Below are 15,447 nucleotides of genomic sequence, written 5' to 3' on the forward strand. Positions count from 1 at the left end.
TTTTTTTTCGACATACTATACATGACCTTTTTATGACTTTTCCAACATAATATAATAATATACATTTTTTAATGACTTTTAATCCAAATTTTCAAGAGGGGAATTAGCTCAAATGGTAGAGTGCTTGCTTAGCATGCGAGAGGTAGTGGGATCGATGCCCACATTCTCCAGAGGACTTGGGGCTCTTAATTTGATTTAGACTAGTGTTTGTTTCTTGTTGTTTTTACAACCAAATATTTAACTTTTATGACTTTTTTTTTTTTTTTCTATATTATGACTTTTTATGACTTTTTTCGACATTCTATACTAAAGACTTTTTTCAATATACCATGCTATGAATTTCTATGACTTTTTATGACTTTTATGACTTTTATGATTTTTTTCGACATACAATACATGACCTTTTTGTGACTTTTTCCAACAGAATATAATAATATAAATTTTTTATTGACTTTTAATCCATGTTTTCCAGAGGGGAATTAGCTCAAGTGGTAGAGCGCTTGCTTCGCATGCGAGAGGTAGTGGGATCGATGCCCACATTCTCCAGAGGACTTGGGGCTCTTCTTTTGATTTAGACTAGTGTTTGTTTCTTGTTGCTTTACAACCGAATATTCAAATTATGACTTTTTATGACTTTTTTCGACATACTATACTAAAGACTTTTTTCAATATACTATGCTATGAATTTGTATGACTTTTTATGACTTTTATGATTTTTTTCGACATACAATACATGACCTATTTATGACTTTTTCCAACATAATATAATAATATACATTTTTTAATGACTTTTAATCCAAATTTTCAAGAGGGGAATTAGCTCAAATGGTAGAGTGCTTGCTTAGCATGCGAGAGGTAGTGGGATAGATGCCCACATTCTCCAGAGGACTTTAGATTCTTCTCTTGATTTAGACTAGTGTTTGTTTCTTGTTTTTTTTCTTCAAATTTGACTTTTTGACAAACGAAACATTCTATACTATGACTTTTTATGCCTTTTTTTTTCGACATACTATACTAAAGAGTTTTTTCAATGTACTATGCTATGAATTTGTATGACTTTTTATGACTTTTTATTTTTTTTTCGACATACAATACATGACCTTTTTATGACTTTTTCCAACATAATATAATAATATAAATTTTTTAATGACTTTGAATCCATGTTTTCCAGAGGGGAATAACCTCAAATGGTAGAGCGCTTGCTTCGCATGGGATCGATTCCCACATTCTCCAGAGGACTTGGGGCTCTTCTTTTGATTTAGACTAGTGTTTGTTTCTTGTTGCTTTACAAACGAATATTCAAATTATGACTTTTTATGACTTTTTTCGACATTCTATACTATGTCTTTTTTATGCCTTTTTTCGACATACTATGCTAAAGAGTTTTTTTCAATGTACTATGCTATGAATTTGTATGACTTTTTATGACTTTGATGATTTTTTTCGACATACAATACATGACCTTTTTGTGACTTTTTCCAACATAATATAATAATATAAATTTTTTATTGACTTTTAATCCATGTTTTTCAGAGGGGAATTAGAATGGTAGCGCTTTCAAATGGTAGTGGGATTTTTGCCCACATTCTCCAGAGGACTTTAGACTTTTTTTTGGGATTTAGATAGTTTTTGTTTTTTTGTTTCTCCAGAGGACTTTGGGCTTTTTTTTTTGATTTAGACTAGTTTTTGTTTACTTTTGACTTTTTTCAATGAATATTCAATGAATTATGACTTTTTTTTTTATGACTTTTTTTCGACATCTAGACTTTTTTTTTTTTTTTCGACATACAATACATGACCTTTTTGTGACTTTTTCCAACATAATATAATAATATAAATTTTTCAGTGACTTTTAATCCATGTTTTCCAGAGGGGAATTAGCTCAAATGGCGGTAGTGGGATCGATGCCCACATTCTCCGGAGGACTTGGGGCTCTTCTTTTGATTTAGACTAGTGTTTCTTTCTTGTTGCGAGAGGTAGTGAGATCGATGCCCACATTCTCCAGAGGACTTTAAACTCTTCTCTTGATTTAGACTAGTGTTTTTTTCTTGTTGTTTTACAATCGAACTTGAAATTATGTCTTATTATGACTTTTGTGACTTTTTTTGACATTCTATACTATGACTTTTTTCATGCCTTTTTTCGACATACTATACAATGCCCTTGATTTTGACTTGTGTTTGTTTCTTGTTGCTTTACAACCGAAACTTGAAATTATAACTTTTTATGACTTTTATGACTTTTTTCGACATTCTATACTATGACTTTTTTTTTTATTTTTTTTTTTACTTTTTTTCGACATACTATACTAAAGTTTTTTTTTTCAATGTACTATGCTATGAATTTGTATGACTTTTTATGACTTTTTATGACTTTTTTTTTTTCGACATACAATACATGACCTTTTTATGACTTTTTCCAACATAATATAATAATATACATTTTTTAATGACTTTTAATCCAAATTTTCAAGAAGGGAATTAGCTCAAATGGTAGAGCGCTTGCTTAGCATGCGAGAGGTAGTGGGATCGATGCCCACATTCTCCAGAGGACTTTAGACTCTTCTCTTGATTTAGACTAGTGTTTGTTTCTTGTTGTTTTACAAACGAAACTTGAAATTATGACTTTTATGACTTTTTTCGACATTCTATACTATGACTTTTTTATGCCTTTTTTTTTTCGACATACTATACTAAAGACTTTTTTTTTTCAATATACTATGCTATGAATTTTATGACTTTTTATGACTTTTTTTTTTTTTTCGACATACAATACATGACCTTTTTATGACTTTTTCCAACATAATATAATAATATAAATTTTTTAATGACTTTTAATCCATGTTTTCCAGAGGGGAATTAGCTCAAATGGTAGAGCGCTTGCTTCGCATGCGAGAGGTAGTGGGATCGATGCCCACATTCTCCAGAGGACTTGGGGCTCTTTTTTTGATTTAGACTAGTGTTTGTTTCTTGTTGCTTTAAACCGAATATTCAAATTATGACTTTTTATGACTTTTTTTACTTTTTATGAATATTTCGACATTCTATACTATGACATTTTTTTATGCCTTTTTTCGACATACTATACTAAAGACTTTTTTTTTTACTATGCTATGAATACTATGCTTTTTATGATTTTTTTGTATGACTTTTTATTTTTTTTTTCGACATACAATACATGACCTTTTTATGACTTTTTCCAACATAATATAATAATATAATTTTTTAATGACTTTTAATCCATGTTTTCCAGAGGGGAATTAGCTCAAATGGTAGAGCGCTTGCTTAGCATGCATAGAGGTAGTGGGATCGATGCCCACATTCTCCAGAGGACTTGGGGCTCTTTTTTGATTTAGACTAGTGTTTGTTTTTCTTGTTGCTTTACAACCGAATATTCAAATTATGACTTTTTATGACTTTTTTTCGACATTCTATACTATGACTTTTTTTTATGATAATTTTTTTCAACATAATTTTTGACTTTTATGATTTTTTAATCCATACATGACCTTTTATGACTTTTTCCAGGGGAATATAATAATATAAATTTTTAATGACTTTTAATCCATGTTTTGGGATCGATGCCCACATTCTAGGAATGGGGTTTTTTGATTTAGACTTTTTTAGTGTTTTTTTCTTTTGTTGAGAGGTAGTGGATCGATGCCCACATTCTCCAGAGGACTTTAAACTCTTCTCTTGATTTAGACTAGTGTTTTTTTTGTTGTTTTACAACGAAATTCAAATAACTTTTTGAAATTATGTCTTTTTATGACTTTTTTTTTTTTTTGACATTCTATACTATGACTTTTTTTCATGATTTTTTTTCGACATACTATACTAATGACCTTTTTTGACTTTTTTTGTACTATGCTATGAATTTGTACTTTTTTTTTTTTTCTTTCAATGCCCAAACATGAAATTGGGACATGATTCTTTTTATGACTTTTTCCATTTGACTTTTTTTGATAATAATATACTTTTTTTAATTTTTTAATCCCTTTTTCAAGACATTACTCAAATAAAGACTTTTTTTCAAATTATGACTGACTTTTTTTATGACTTTCCAGAGGACATTTTGATTTTTTTCTATATTTATACCTTTTGTGACTTTTTTTCCAACATAATAATCAAATTATGACTTTTTTTTAACTTTTTTTTTTAATCCATGTTTTCCAGAGGGGCCTTAACTCATATATAAACTTTTTTTTTTTTTTCAATATACTATGCTATGAATTTGTAAATTTTTTTATGACTTTTTATGACTTTTTATGATTTTTTTTCGACATACAATACATTTTTTTTTTGTGACTTTTTCCAACAGAATATAATAATATAAATTTTTTATTGACTTTTAATCCATGTTTTCCAGAGGGGAATTAGCTCAAATGGTAGAGCGCTTGCTTCGCATGCGAGAGGTAGTGGGATTGATGCCCACATTCTCCAGAGGACTTGGGGCTCTTCTTTTGATTTAGACTAGTGTTTTTTTCTTGTTGTTTTACAAAACCGAAATATTCAAATTATGACTTTTTACTTTTTTTTTTTCGACATTCTATACTATGACTTTTTTATGCCTTTTTTCGACATACTATACTAAAGACTTTTTTCAATATACCATGCTATGAATTTGTATGACTTTTTATGACTTTTATGACTTTTATGATTTTTTTCGACATACAATACATGACCTTTTTGTGACTTTTTCCAACATAATATAATAATATACATTTTTAATGACTTTTAATCCAAATTTTCAAGAGGGGAATTAGCTCAAATGGTAGAGCGCTTGCTTAGCATGCGAGAGGTAGTGGGATCGATGCCCACATTCTCCAGAGGACTTTAGACTCTTCTCTTGATTTAGACTAGTGTTTGTTTCTTGTTGTTTTACAAACCAAATATTTGAAATTATGACTTTTATGACTTTTTTGACATTCTATACTATGACTTTTTTATGCCTTTTTTCGACATACTATACTAAAGATTTTTTTCAATATACTATGCTATGAATTTGTATGACTTTTTATGACTTTTATGACTTTTTTTTTCGACATACAATACATGACCTTTTATGACTTTTTCCAACATAATATAATAATATAAATTTTTTAATGACTTTTAATCCATGTTTTCCAGAGGGGAATTAGCTCAAATGGTAGAGCGCTTGCTTCGCATGCGAGAGGTAGTGGGATCGATGCCCACATTCTCCAGAGGACTTGGGGACTCTTCTTTTGATTTAGACTAGTGTTTGTTTTGTTGTTTTTTTACTATACTAAAGACTTTTTTTTTTTCAAAATACTATTGAAATTGTCTTTATGACTTTTTATGAATTTTTCGACATTAGACTATACTTTTATGACATTTTTATGACTTTTTTTGACTTTTTTCGACATACTATACTTTTTAAAGACTTTTTTTCAAATATACTATGCTATGAATTTGTATGACTTTTTATGACTTTTTTTTATGATTTTTTTAGTAGACTTTTTGATTTTTTTTTTCGACATACAATACATGACCTTTTTGTGACTTTTTCCAACATAATATAATAATATAAATTTTTTATTGACTTTTAATCCATGTTTTCCAGAGGGGAATTAGCTCAAATGGTAGAGCGCTTGCTTCGCATGCGAGAGGTAGTGGGATCGATGCCCACATTCTCCAGAGGACTTGGGGCTCTTCTTTTGATTTAGACTAGTGTTTGTTTCTTGTTGCTTTACAACCGAATATTCAAATTATGACTTTTTATGACTTTTTTTTCGACATTCTCTATGACTTTTTTTTTCCAACATAATAATTTATAATATTTTTTCAGTTTTTTAATCCATGTTTTCCAGAGGGGAATTAGCTCAAATGGCGGTAGTGGGATCGATGCCCACATTCTCCGGAGGACTTGGGGCTCTTCTTTTGATTTAGACTAGTGTTTCTTTCTTGTTGCGAGAGGTAGTGAGATCGATGCCCACATTCTCCAGAGGACTTTAAACTCTTCTCTTGATTTAGACTAGTGTTTTTTTCTTGTTGTTTTACAATCGAACCTTGAAATTATGTCTTATTATACATTTTTTTTGACTTTTTTTGATTTTTTTGACATTCTATACTATGACTTTTTTTCATGCCTTTTTTCGACATACTATACAATGCCCTTGATTTTGACTTGTGTTTGTTTCTTGTTGCTTTACAACCGAAACTTGAAATTATAACTTTTTATGACTTTTATGACTTTTTTCGACATTCTATACTATGACATTTTTATGCCTTTTTTCGACATACTATACTAAAGATTTTTTTCAATATACTATGCTATGAATTTGTATGACTTTTTATGACTTTTTGATTTTTTTTTTCGACATATCTTTTTCAATTTATAATACACCTTTTTGACTTTTTTTGTGACTTTTTCCAACATAATAATAATAATATAAGTTTTTTAATGACTTTTAATCCATGTTTTCCAGAGGGGAATAACCTCAAATGGTAGAGCGCTTTTTTCAATATACCATGCTATGAATTTGTATGACTTTTTATGACTTTTATGACTTTTATGATTTTTTTCGACATACAATACATGACCTTTTTGTGACTTTTTCCAACAGAATATAATAATATAAATTTTTTATTGACTTTTAATCCATGTTTTCCAGAGGGGAATTAGCTCAAGTGGTAGAGCGCTTGCTTCGCATGCGAGAGGTAGTGGGATCGATGCCCACATTCTCCAGAGGACTTGGGGCTCTTCTTTTGATTTAGACTAGTGTTTGTTTCTTGTTGCTTTACAACCGAATATTCAAATTATGACTTTTTATGACTTTTTTCGACATTTATATACTACTTTTTTTTATGCCTTTTTTCGACATACTATACTAAAGAGTTTTTTTCAATGTACTATGCTATGAATTTGTATGACTTTTTATGACTTTTATGATTTTTTTTCGACATACTATACATGACCTTTTTATGACTTTTCCAACATAATATAATAATATACATTTTTTAATGACTTTTAATCCAAATTTTCAAGAGGGGAATTAGCTCAAATGGTAGAGCGCTTGCTTCGCATGCGAGAGGTAGTGGGATTGATGCCCACATTCTCCAGAGGACTTGGGGCTCTTCTTTTGATTTAGACTAGTGTTTGTTTCTTGTTGCTTTACAACCGAATATTCAAATTATGACTTTTTATGACTTTTTTCGACATTCTATACTATGATGATTTTTTTATGCCTTTTTTTTTTTCGACATACTATACTAAAGACTTTTTTTTTTCAATATACTATGCTATGAATTTGTATTTTTTTTATGACTTTTTATGACTTTTATGACTTTTTTTTTTCGACATACAATACATGACCTTTTTGTGACTTTTTCCAACAGAATATAATAATATAAATTTTTTATTGACTTTTAATCCATGTTTTCCAGATTGGAATAACCTCAAATGGTAGAGCGACTTTTTCCCAATATAATTTTAGCATGAGAGAGGTGGGATTGATGGACATTCTAGTGGGAGGATGCCCACAGGACTTTGGGCTCTTCTTTTGATTTAGACTAGTGTTTGTTTCTTGTTGCTTTACAACCGAATATTCAAATTATGACTTTTTATGACTTTTTTCGACATTCTATACTATGACTTTTTCCAACATAATATAATAATATAAATTTTTCAGTGAATTTTAATCCATGTTTTCCAGAGGGGAATTAGCTCAAATGGCGGTAGTGGGATCGATGCCCACATTCTCCGGAGGACTTGGGGCTCTTCTTTTGATTTAGACTAGTGTTTCTTTCTTGTTGCGAGAGGTAGTGAGATCGATGCCCACATTCTCCAGAGGACTTTAAACTCTTCTCTTGATTTAGACTAGTGTTTTTTTCTTGTTGTTTTACAATCGAAACTTGAAATTATGTCTTATTATGACTTTTGTGACTTTTTTTGACATTCTATACCATGACTTTTTTATGCCTTTTTTCGACATTCTATACTAAAGAGTTTTTTTCAATGTACTATGCTATGAATTTGTATGACTTTTTATGACTTTTATGATTTTTTTTCAACATACAATACATGACCTTTTTATGACTTTTCCAACATAATATAATAATATACATTATTTAATGACTTTTAATCCGAATTTTTCAAGAGGGGAATTAGCTCAAATGGTAGAGCGCTTGCTTAGCATGCGAGAGGTAGTGGGATCGATGCCCACATTCTCCAGAGTTCTTTAGACTCTTCTCTTGATTTAGACTAGTGTTTGTTTCTTGTTGTTTTACAACCAAAACTTGAAATTATGACTTTTATGACTTTTTTCAACATTCTATACTATGACTTTTTTATGCATTTTTTCGACATACTATACTAAAGACATTTTTTCAATATTCTATGCTATGAATTTGTATGACTTTTTATGACTTTTATGATTTTTTTTCAACATACAATACATGACCTTTTTATGACTTTTCCAACATAATATAATAATATACATTATTTAATGACTTTTAATCCGAATTTTTCAAGAGGGGAATTAGCTCAAATGGTAGAGCGCTTGCTTAGCATGCGAGAGGTAGTGGGATCGATGCCCACATTCTCCAGAGGTCTTTAGACTCTTTTTTCGACATTCTATACTATGACTTTTTTATGCCTTTTTTCGACATACTATACTAAAGACTTTTTTTCAAAATACTATGCTATGAATTTGTATGTCTTTTTATTACTTTTATGAATATATTCGACATATAGACTTTGTTTTTATAGACATACAATACATGACATTTTTGTGACTTTTTTCGACATACGATGCTATGACTTTTTAAAGACTTTATTTCGAAATACTATGCTATGAATTTGTATGACTTTTTATTACTTTTATGAATATTTTCGACATAGTAGACTTTGATTTTTTATTTTCGACATACAATACATGACCTTTTTGTGACTTTTTCCAACATAATATAATAATGTAAATTTTTCAGTGACTTTTAATCCATGTTTTCCAGAGGGGAATTAGCTCAAATGGTAGAGCGCTTGCTTCGCATGCGAGAGGTAGTGGGATCGATGCCCACATTCTCCAGAGGACTTGGGGCTCTTCTTTTGATTTAGACTAGTGTTTGTTTCTTGTTGCTTTACAACCGAATATTCAAATTATGACTTTTTATGACTTTTTTCGACATTCTATGCTATGACTTTTTCCAACATAATATAATAATATAAATTTTTCAGTGACTTTTAATCCATGTTTTCCAGAGGGGAATTAGCTCAAATGATTTTAGTGGGATCAATAGTGGGATGATGCCCACATTCTCCGGAGGACTTGGGGCTCTTCTTTTGATTTAGACTAGTGTTTCTTTCTTGTGATTTAGACTAGTGTTTGTTTCTTGTTTGCGAGAGGAGGTAGTGAGATCGATGCCCACATTCTCCAGAGGACTTTAAACTCTTCTCTTGATTTAGACTAGTGTTTTTTTCTTGTTGTTTTACAATCGAACCTTGAAATTATGTCTTATTATGACTTTTGTGACTTTTTTTGACATTCTATACTATGACTTTTTTCATGCCTTTTTTCGACATACTATACAATTTTTTTTGATTTTTGATGAATTTGTATGTTTGTTTCTTTTTGACTTTTTTTACAACGAAACTTGAAATTATAACTTTTTATGACTTTTATGACTTTTTTCGACATTCTATACTATGACATTTTTATGCCTTTTTTCGACATACTATACTAAAGATTTTTTTCAATATACTATGCTATGAATTTGTATGACTTTTTATGACTTTTATGATTTTTTTCGACATACAATACATGACTTTTTGTGACTTTTTCCAACATAATAATAATAATATAAGATTTTTATTTTTTAATGACTTTTTTTAATCCATGTTTTCAGAGGGGAATAACCTCAAATGGTTTTATGACTTTTTTTAAAGATGCTTTTTTCAAATATACCATGCAATATAATATGCTATGAATTTTTATGACTTTTATGACTTTTTTTATGACTTTTTTGATTTTTTTTCGACATACAATACATGACCTTTTTGTGACTTTTTTCCAACAGAAATATAATAATATAAATTTTTTATTGACTTTTAATCCATGTTTTCCAGAGGGGAATTAGCTCAAATGGTAGAGCGCTTGCTTAGCATCGAGAGAGGTGGGATCGATGCCCACATTCTCCAGAGGACTTGGGGCTCTTCTTTTGATTTAGACTAGTGTTTGTTTCTTGTTGTTTTACAAACCGAATATTCAAATTATGACTTTTTATGACTTTTTTCGACATTCTATACTATGACTTTTTATGCCTTTTTTCGACATACTATACTAAAGTTTTTTTTCAATGTACTATGCTATGAATTTGTATGACTTTTTATGAATTTTTTGATTTTTTTTTTCGACATACTATACATGACCTTTTTTATGACTTTTCCAACATAATATAATAATATACATTTTTTAATGACTTTTAATCAAATTTTCAAGAGGGGAATTAGCTCAAATGGTAGAGCGCTTGCTTGCTTAGCATGCGAGAGGTAGTGGGATTGATGCCCACATTCTCCAGAGGACTTGGGGCTCTTCTTTTGATTTAGACTAGTGTTTTTTTTCTTGTTTTTTACAAACCTAAAATATTCAAATTATGACTTTTTATGACTTTTTTTCGACATTCTATACTATGACTTTTTTTATTTTTTTTTCGACATACTATACTAAAGAGTTTTTTTCAATATACCATGCTATGAATTTGTATGACTTTTTTATGACTTTTATGATGAATTTTTTATGATTTTTTTTTCGACATACAATACATGACCTTTTTGTGACTTTTTCCAACAGAATATAATAATATAAATTTTTTATTGACTTTTAATCCATGTTTTCCAGATTGGAATAACCTCAAATGGTAGAGCGCTTGCTTCGCATGCGAGAGGTAGTGGGATCAATGCCCACATTCTCCAGAGGACTTTGGGCTCTTCTTTTGATTTAGACTAGTGTTTGTTTCTTGTTGCTTTACAACCGAATATTCAAATTATGACTTTTTATGACTTTTTTCGACATTCTATACTATGACTTTTTCCAACATAATATAATAATATAAATTTTTCAGTGAACTTTTAATCCATGTTTTCCAGATGATTTTTTTTAGCTCAAATGGCTTTAGTGGGATCGATGCCCACATTCTAATATAAATTTTTGGGGACTTTTCTTTTGATTTAGACTAGTGTTTCTTTCTTGTTGCGAGAGGTAGTGAGATCGATGCCCACATTCTCCAGAGGACTTTAAACTCTTCTCTTGATTTAGACTAGTGTTTTTTTCTTGTTGTTTTACAATCGAAACTTGAAATTATGTCTTATTATGACTTTTGTGACTTTTTTTGACATTCTATACCATGACTTTTTTATGCCTTTTTTCGACATTCTATACTAAAGAGTTTTTTTCAATGTACTATGCTATGAATTTGTATGACTTTTTATGACTTTTATGATTTTTTTTCAACATACAATACATGACCTTTTTATGACTTTTCCAACATAATATAATAATATACATTATTTAATGACTTTTAATCCGAATTTTTCAAGAGGGGAATTAGCTCAAATGGTAGAGCGCTTGCTTAGCATGCGAGAGGTAGTGGGATTGATGCCCACATTCTCCAGAGTTCTTTAGACTCTTCTCTTGATTTAGACTAGTGTTTGTTTCTTGTTGTTTTACAACCAAAACTTGAAATTATGACTTTTATGACTTTTTTCAACATTCTATACTATGACTTTTTTATGCCTTTTTTCGACATACTATACTAAAGACTTTTTTTCAAAATACTATGCTATGAATTTGTATGACTTTTTATGACTTTTATGATTTTTTTCGACATACAATACATGACCTATTTATGACTTTTTCCAACATAATATAATAATATACATTTTTTAATGACTTTTAATCCATAGTTTCCAGAGGGGAATTAGCTCAAATGGTAGAGTGCTTGCTTAGCATGCGAGAGGTAGTGGGATCGATGCCCACATTCTCCAGAGGACTTGGGACTCTTCTCTTGATTTAGACTAGTGTTTGTTTCTTGTTGTTTTACAAACCGAAATTGAAATTATGACTTTTTTATAACTATGAATTTTTTTTCAACATTCTATACTATGAATTTTTTTATGCTTTTTTTTTTTTTTCGACATACTATACTAAAGACTTTTTTTTCAATATACTATGCTATGAATTTGTATGACTCAAATTTTTTTATGACTTTTATGACTTTTTTTTTTTTTCGACATACAATACATGACCTTTTTATGACTTTTTCCAACATAATATAATAATATAATTTTTTAATGACTTTTAATCCATGTTTTCCAGAGGGAATTAGCTCAAATGGTAGAGCTTGCTTTGCTTAGCATGCGAGAGGTAGTGGGATCGATGCCCACATTCTCCAGAGGACTTTGGGCTCTTTCTTTGATTTAGACTAGTGTTTGTTTCTTGTTGCTTTACAACCGAATATTCAAATTATGACTTTTTATGAATTTTTTTTTTTTGACATTCTATACTATGACTTTTTATGCCTTTTTTTCGACATACTATACTAAAGAGTTTTTTCAATGTACTATGCTATGAATTTGTATGACTTTTTATGACTTTTATGATTTTTTTTCGACATACAATACATGACCTTTTTATGACTTTTTCCAACATAATATAATAATATACATTTTTTAATGACTTTTAATCCAAATTTTCAAGAGGGGAATTAGCTCAAATGGTAGAGTGCTTGCTTAGCATGTGAGAGGTAGTGGGATCGATGCCCACATTCTCCAGAGGACTTTAGATTCTTCTCTTGATTTAGACTAGTGTTTGTTTCTTGTTGTTTTACAAACGAAACTTGAAATTATGACTTTTATAACTTTTTTCGACATACTATACTAAAGACTTTTTTCAATATACTATGCTATGAATTTGTATGACTTTTTATGACTTTTATGATTTTTTTCGACATACAATACATGACCTATTTGTGACTTTTTCCAACATAATATAATAATATACATTTTTTAATGACTTTGAATCCATGTTTTCCAGAGGGGAATAACCTCAAATGGTAGAGCGCTTGCTTCGCATGCGAGAGGTAGTGGGATCGATGCCCACATTCTCGAGAGGACTTGGGGCTCTTCTTTTGATTTAGACTAGTGTTTGTTTCTTGTTGCTTTACAACCGAATATTAAAATTATGACTTTTTATGACTTTTTTCGACATTCTATACTATGACTTTTTTATGCCTTTTTTCGACATACTATACTAAAGAGTTTTTTTCAATGTACTATGCTATGAATTTGTATTATATTACTTTTATGAATATATTCGACATAGTAGACTTTGATTTTTATCGACATACAATACATGACATTTTTGTGACTTTTTTCGACATACTATGCTATGACTTTTTTAACATACTATATTATGACCTTTAATGACTTTTTTGGACATATTATACTATGATTTTTTTCGACATACTATACTATGACTTCTTTTAATTTACTATACAATGATTATTTTATGACTTCTTTCGACATAGTATAAAGGTACTTTATTTGTCACATACACATACATGTAGCGAAATTCATTCTCTGCATTTAACCCATCCCTCAAGGGAGAAGTGGGTAGCCAATGACAGCAACCAGGGACCAACTCCAGATCTGAGCCAGTGCCTTGATCAAGGGCACTGACTGGAGAACCTAGTACATGTTTTTGATGGTGGGGGAAACCGGAGCACCCGGAGGAAACGAACTGGATTCAAACAGAGAACCTTCTTGCTGTGAGGCCACAGGGCTAACCACTGGGCCACCATGCTGTCAGCGTGCTGCTAAGACTTTTTAAAGACTTTTCATCGAAATACTATGCTATGAATTTGTATGACTTTTTTTTTACTTTTATGAATTTTTTCGACATAGTAGACTTTTTTTTTTTCGACATACAATACATGACTTTTTTGTGACTTTTTTCAACATAATATACTATGATTTTTTTCATGACTTATTTTGCATTTCCTGGAGGGGAATTATCTCAAATGGTAGAACGCTTGCTTAGCCTGCGAGAGGTAGTGTGATCGATGCCCACATTCTCCAGAGGACTTTAGCAATAACTTTTTTCAACATAAAATACTTTGACATTTGAATGAATTTTTTTGACATGAGTTATTTGATGAAACATGAAACAATGTCGAAACTTCAAATTATGACTTTTTTCAACAACTATACTATAACTTTTTATTACTTTTTTCGACATAGTATTCTATAACTTTTATGACTTTTCAACATACTATACTATGACTTTTTATGACTTTTTATGACTTTTTATGAATTTTAATACTTTTTTCGTCAAATTATGACTTTTTTATGACTTTTTTCAACATACATGAGTAATTTGATGAAACATGAAACAATGTCGTAACTTCAAATTCTGTCTTTTTCTACAACTATACTATGACTTTTATGACTTTTTTCTGGTGCTGAGTTGTAGAAAGATGAATGTAAATATCTTGTTTTTTTTTTCTCTGTCTCTCTCTCTCTCTCTCTTTTTCTCTGTCTCTCTCTCTCTGTCTCTCTCTCTCTCTCTCTCTCTCTCTCTCTCTTTTTTTTTCTCTGTCCCTCTCTCTCTTCTCTCTCTCTCTCTCTCTCTCTCTTTTTTTTTCTGTCTCTCTCTCTCTCTCTCCCTCTCTCTCTCTCTTCCCAGGGCGACCCCCCTCTCCCCTGCCGAACTCTCTGGGTGTAGTCGCCGGTTGGGGAATCTCCAACCTGAACCTGAACGCCTCTCCCTCTGACCCCCCCTCGCTGACCTCCGACCCCCCCCTCACTGACCTCTGACCTCCTGCAGTACGTCAAGCTGCCCGTGGTTTCTCAGGACGAGTGTTTGGCGAGCTATGCCTCGCGCTCCGGCAGCTACAACATCACGGACAACATGTTCTGCGCGGGCTTCTTCCAGGGGGGGAGGGACACATGTTTGGGGGACAGCGGGGGGGCGTTTGTGATGCAGGACGGGGTCACCCAGCGGTGGGAGGTGTTAGGCCTGGTGTCCTGGGCCGGGCCAGAGGAGTGTGGCAGCCACAGGGTCTACGGAGTCTACACTCGGGTCAGGAAGTATGTGGAGTGGATAGAGAGGCAGCTGCAGGCTGCTGCCTGAGGGTGAGACAGGGAGACAGACAGACAGGCAGGCAGGCAGGCAGACAGACAGACAGACAGACAGACAGACAGACAGACAGACTGACAGACAGACAGGCAGGCAGGCAGGCAGGCAGACAGACAGACAGACAGACAGACAGCTGTTTGTGTTTCTGAGTCTTTAATGTTTTAATGAATACTTCCACCAAAGACTTACACTCCATTTTCTATCCCAGAATGCTTTGCTGCCTCCAACACAGAAATCAGACGAAGCTACATTATTTAAGATATTTTATAAATTTAAACATCTTATCTTCACTGATT

The 15,447-nt window shown here is 31.4% G+C and overlaps 9 non-coding genes and 1 pseudogene across 9 annotated transcripts; all 10 read left to right on the forward strand.

Annotated features, from left to right (window-relative positions):
* Positions 1-15,212, forward strand: part of LOC114553064 (mannan-binding lectin serine protease 1-like) — an 80,966-nt pseudogene extending 65,754 nt beyond the window's left edge.
* trnaa-cgc (transfer RNA alanine (anticodon CGC)) lies at positions 474-546 on the forward strand. The gene has a single exon. It is a non-coding gene; the product is annotated as a tRNA-Ala (tRNA).
* On the forward strand, positions 2,853-2,925 carry trnaa-cgc (transfer RNA alanine (anticodon CGC)). The gene has a single exon. It is a non-coding gene; the product is annotated as a tRNA-Ala (tRNA).
* trnaa-agc (transfer RNA alanine (anticodon AGC)) lies at positions 4,756-4,828 on the forward strand. Its single transcript has one exon. It is a non-coding gene; the product is annotated as a tRNA-Ala (tRNA).
* trnaa-cgc (transfer RNA alanine (anticodon CGC)) lies at positions 5,131-5,203 on the forward strand. Its single transcript has one exon. It is a non-coding gene; the product is annotated as a tRNA-Ala (tRNA).
* Positions 5,585-5,657, forward strand: trnaa-cgc (transfer RNA alanine (anticodon CGC)). Its single transcript has one exon. It is a non-coding gene; the product is annotated as a tRNA-Ala (tRNA).
* On the forward strand, positions 6,636-6,708 carry trnaa-cgc (transfer RNA alanine (anticodon CGC)). The gene has a single exon. It is a non-coding gene; the product is annotated as a tRNA-Ala (tRNA).
* Positions 8,121-8,193, forward strand: trnaa-agc (transfer RNA alanine (anticodon AGC)). Its single transcript has one exon. It is a non-coding gene; the product is annotated as a tRNA-Ala (tRNA).
* On the forward strand, positions 8,495-8,567 carry trnaa-agc (transfer RNA alanine (anticodon AGC)). Its single transcript has one exon. It is a non-coding gene; the product is annotated as a tRNA-Ala (tRNA).
* trnaa-cgc (transfer RNA alanine (anticodon CGC)) lies at positions 8,974-9,046 on the forward strand. Its single transcript has one exon. It is a non-coding gene; the product is annotated as a tRNA-Ala (tRNA).
* Positions 15,213-15,447: the final 235 nt, after the last annotated feature.

Source organism: Perca flavescens, chromosome 3, assembly GCF_004354835.1.
Source record: "Perca flavescens isolate YP-PL-M2 chromosome 3, PFLA_1.0, whole genome shotgun sequence".
Taxonomy (NCBI): domain Eukaryota; kingdom Metazoa; phylum Chordata; class Actinopteri; order Perciformes; family Percidae; genus Perca; species Perca flavescens.